Source organism: Penaeus japonicus, unplaced genomic scaffold, assembly GCF_977035675.1.
Source record: "Penaeus japonicus unplaced genomic scaffold, GWHDUDI00000001_assembly GWHDUDI00000025, whole genome shotgun sequence".
In the NCBI taxonomy this organism is placed as follows: Eukaryota; Metazoa; Arthropoda; class Malacostraca; order Decapoda; family Penaeidae; genus Penaeus; species Penaeus japonicus.
Genome location: NW_028234427.1, coordinates 14,093,097 through 14,098,096, shown reverse-complemented (window position 1 = coordinate 14,098,096; position 5,000 = coordinate 14,093,097). Strand labels below are relative to the sequence as shown.

Here is a 5,000-nt window from a genome sequence, read left to right as displayed (position 1 = left end):
ACGGACATAAGTAAATTTTGAGAGTAATTTCGCACGCTGATTCACGCAAACAGTTTACCCAGCGAGAGCCAGTGAGCCCGCTGACAACAACTAAAATCCACAAGTGACTCACGCCTATTCTAGGTGTAAATGGTCTTTGTCTTGGACTGGAGGCAGGACTCGCCCATCCTCACCTATCTCGGTTTCTATTTATAGTCTCATTAGATACAATAAACAGTTTTTTTCCTCTCTCTCTCATTTATGTTACACGAGTGTTAAACCTCGTTACGTGACTTTTGACTCTCCCAGAATGCTCGGGTTACCTAACTGGCAACATTTCTAGGCGGTATTTGCAGAGTCCCCCCTTAAAGGCGTATCCGTATCCGTCCGGGTTCGGTGGAGTCCTGCTGAGATTTTTGGCTGCGGTAATTAGTTTAACGAGGTTCTTTGGGGGCGCTGGGAAGGTGAGACTCCGAGGGTGGCTTGAGAGAAGGGGGAGGGGGAGGGGGGAGGGAGGAAGGGGAGGAAGGACGGAAGGATGAGGAGGGGGGACGGGAGAGGGAGGATGGAAGGATGGGGAGGGGGGAGGGAAGAGGAGATGGGAACGAAGGGGTTGGGGAGAAGGGAGGGAGGGAGGGATGGAGGCAGAGGGATTTAAGGAGGAAAGGAGGAGGGAGGGGGGAGGGAGAGAAGGGGAAGGAAGGATAGAAGGGGGGGGGGAGACATGAAGAGAAATGACAAGGAAACAAGAGGGGGAGAGAAAGAGATAATGGGAAGAGGGGGAGGGGAAAGAGGGAGATAGAAGGAGAGTAGGGAATGAAGATAGAGAAAGTAAGAGGTAGACAGACAGAAAGACAAACAGACAGGCAGACTGCAAACAGGCAAGCAGGCAGGCAGGCAGGCCGGCAGACAAATAGACAGACAGACAAAACAAAACAAGACAAGACAAGACAGATAGACTGACAGACAGATAAACAGATCTAACAGACGGCTAGAGAAGGGAGGGGTGAGTGAGGAAGGAGAGGGAGAGGTAACTACGTCTCAGGAAAACTAGGCAGAGAGCCATCCTGATAATTAGCAAGCATGCAAGCCCGCAGATGGAAGGGAAGCAAGTGTGAAAACGTACAGGCAGAAAGGCCAACTTGTTAGCAGCTTAAAGAAGAAAAAGATCAGAAAAAAAAAGAATTAAAAAAAAGAAAGATGAATATTAAGAACAAAATAAAATGCAGGAAGAGAGAAATGCAGCGCGTGCAAGAATACAAGTAGTTGCATGTCAAGTCTGAATGGTTTTATGTCTCCAGAGTCGCATATGCGAGTTCTAACCACGTCATATGTACGTGTCTCATGTACGTCCCATGGTGTGCACACGAATGTACACATGTGGAGTTGAAAGAGGCCCCGGAAGAGTGCCAAGAGTGTGTGCCTCGCAGGGTTGCTGGGTCTCAGTGCCCGATAGATACAGAGCAGTGCCAGAGTGCCGCTTCCAGTGGTGATACAGCACATGTGCAACGAGGAAGTGTGGCCTGTGGTAAATAAACAGTGATCCATGTGCCAATATTCAATCACGTGTTATGTCTGCATTCATGAAACGAGTGCAGGGAATTTGTGAGGATTTATCTGATTTGCTTTGATAGAAAGATTGATATCGTGTGAAAAATTAGCTTGCAAGCACAGAACGAGCGTTTGTATTATCGAGGCAGAGTGAGGGGAATCTTTTAGTTAACGAAATATCACGGCAACGAATAAAAAAATTTAGAAACTCTACGAATTAATCAGATTGTGTTTCCGTATCGCAAGATGCAGAAGGGTTTGAACACGCTTCATATTTAAGGAAACGATTGAAAAAAATAAAACAATATTAGCAACAATATGGATAACTATAGCACAGTAACGATAACAATGATTATGATGATAATGATGACATGAATGATATTAATGATGATAGTGATGATGATATTGGTAATGATAATAGTAATAATGATAATGATAATTGTAACACTGACAAAATAACAACAACAAACATAACAATAACAAGAATAATAAAAGTGATAATTATAATAATGATAATAACAATAACAATAACTGACGAAAAAGAAAATCACAATAATGATAGAATAATAATGATCGTTATAACAACAACAACAACAATAACAAACCTAATGATTATAGTGTTTACAAAGCATGATTGAGATCCTGTTTCCCTTGTAATAAGGTGCCGTAACCCGAGTTCGATTACGCAATTCTCGGTTATTGCGGACGTCGACGCGGGGCGGGGGGGGGGGGGGGGCCCTTGGTTGAAATCCGGTAATTGGAAAAAGCGGGATCGGGAAATCTTTTGCAACTCTAGGAGAACACTTCTTGTTGCAAGATACTGCAAGCTGATGTTGATGTTGATAGTGGTGGTGGTGGGGATTCTGATTATCATGAAAACTGGTTGATGATGGTGATAACAATAGTTTTCGTAATGATTGTGACGGTTATGGTGATTATGATGAAAGATGAATTAAATAGATGATGATAACGGTTTCACTGATGATAAGGAAAGCATCGGGTGTTATAATGATGATAGAAAATAGAATACCTAAGTAAATGGAGTAGTAACTGCGGTGATAATGATGACGTGTGATGATGATAACAATAATAACAATGATGGTAATTATGGTGATAATCATGATATTAAAAACATTATGGGAATAATAATAAAAATGAGCCACACTGGTAACGTAATGGTGATGAACATAAAACAATAGCAGTTATCACAAAAATGATGATGAAGTGATGATAAAACAATACTTATGGAAATACTCACTTTTACTATTACTGATACTTCTACTACAACTATTACTACTATTACTATTACTACTACTACTATTATTACTACTATTACTACTATTGCCAATACTACTGTTACTACTACTACTACCACAACTACTACTACTACTATAACTAGTATTACTACTGCTACTATTGCTGCTATTACTACTACTGCTACTACTACTTCTATTACTACTACTGTTGCTACTATTACTACTACTGTTATTACTACTACTACTGCTACTACCGCTACTACTACTACTATTACTACTACTACTTCTTCTGTTACTACTACTGTTGCTACTATCACCACTACTACTATCGCTGCTACTACTACTACTAACTATTACTACTACTACTACTTTTTCTATTACTACTATTACTACTACTGTTACTACTACTACTATTACTACTTCCACCATTACTACTACTTTTACCAATATTCCGAATTTAATAAAAGTTATATTCAATAAAAACAGTTAAAAAGGGTGACAAACAGTAATGACATTAATGACATAAAAGATAATGCAAATGCAATTGCTTGACACGTATTTATTGGGAATAAAAACTACAAAGAAAATTACGCCAATATATAAAATTATAATATCGATAGAAATGACGATTGTAACGGAATAATGCTGTCGATATTTGTATCATTATTAGAAATGAATACAATGAGGATAGTAATGATAGTGAAAATAAAATAACAATACCATTAGCGATGGGTGCGCAATAAAACGTGACCTATAGATCAAAGGGGAAAAACGTTGTTTCATCTTCAGCATCGGGAAATTGATATTTGTAATCTCGTAGCCGACACAACACTCCAAATTTCTCTCTCTCTCTCTGTCTGTCTCTTTCTTTCCCTTTCTGTTTTTGTCTCTTTCTCTCTCCGTCTTTCTTTGTATCTTTCTTTCTCTCTTTTTTTTCTTTCATCCCCCCCCCTCTCTCTCTTTCTCTCTCTCTCTCTCTTTCTCTCTCTCTCTCTCTTTCTCTCTCTCTCTCTCTCACTCTCTCTCTGTCTCTTTCTCTCTCTCTTTCTGTCTCTCTCTGTCTGTCCTTCTGTTTGTCTTTCTCCCTCTGTCTTTATGTCTGTCTCTTTCTTTCTCTTTCTCTTTTTTTCCTTCATTCTCTCTCTCTTTTTCTTTCTCTCTCTCCCTCCCTCTCTCCCTCCCTCCTCCCTCCCTCTCTCCCTGCCTCCTTCTCTCTCCTCCCTCCCTCCTCCCTCCCTCTCTCCCTGCCTCCTTCTCTCCCTGCCTCCTTCTCTCTCCTCCCTCCCTCCTCCCTGCCTCTTTTCTCCCTGCATCGTACAATCATTTTCGTTATCCATCCCTCCTCTTTTTTGCGACCTCCTATGCATAAGAACTCCCTATTCCTGCACTACGATTTCCTGCGTTCTACATAACGCACCTGCAGCAGACCTGCATCACGGCAGTGGGTAGGAGATGATCATTTTTGCGATCCTGCATATGCATAAGAAAACAAAGACTAAAGATTCTGCACTACGATTCCCTCTACATAACGCACCTGCAGGCAGTGGGTAGGGGAGAGGAGAAGGGAAGAGGGGAAGGGAGGGAAGGGGAAGGGAGGGGAGAAGGGGAGGGAGGGGAGAGGAGAAGGGAAGGGAGGGGAGAGGAGAGGAGGGGAGGGGAGAGGAGAGGCGAGGAGAGGGGAAGGGGAGGGGATGGGAGGGGGTACAGAAATGAACTCGCACAAACACGCATGGCTCCTCGCTGGGTTGGAGCTAAAAATGCGCACGTTCGGATAAAAGATTTATTTATTCCGTACTCAAAAGCGAAGATTTTTTTTTCCCGTAGCACAAAGACTCGAAGCAGCGAAGAAAATTGCCTACTCAATTTTCCCCCGGATAAATTTGGACACATAGTCGGGCGAATAGTTGTATTGCAAGTGCATTCGGATACATCTAGACGTGTATAACAGGCGGGGGTAAAAAAGTTTCAATCACGGAGACCTGTCAAGCAGACTGATGTAGGTCTTGCCATGGTTTTGTCGCCGGATGAAAATACTTGAAACATCCCCCCCCCCCCCTGCAACTTCCGTGCCCTGTCGTGCCACGCGGACTGGCATTGCTTCGTATTTTTCCACACATTAGATTTCTCATCCACCTTTGTATATAATGTTCATCCACGTGGGATTCTAAGCCGTATGTTATTCACCCGGGCGATATATCTACAACCGACGTATTT

At 42.2% G+C, this 5,000-nt stretch overlaps 1 protein-coding gene and 1 long non-coding RNA gene across 2 annotated transcripts in view; both read left to right on the top strand.

Moving 5' to 3' along the window:
- Positions 1-5,000, top strand: part of LOC122246203 (rho GTPase-activating protein 45) — a 258,137-nt gene that overhangs the window by 120,291 nt on the left and 132,846 nt on the right. The gene's annotated exons all lie outside the window — the stretch shown is intronic.
- Positions 1,225-5,000, top strand: part of LOC147468906 (uncharacterized) — a 7,635-nt gene continuing 3,859 nt past the window's right edge. Inside the window, exon 1 of the long non-coding RNA XR_015192225.1 lies at positions 1,225-1,507. This is a non-coding gene — a long non-coding RNA (uncharacterized LOC147468906). The remainder of the gene's footprint in view (positions 1,508-5,000) is intronic.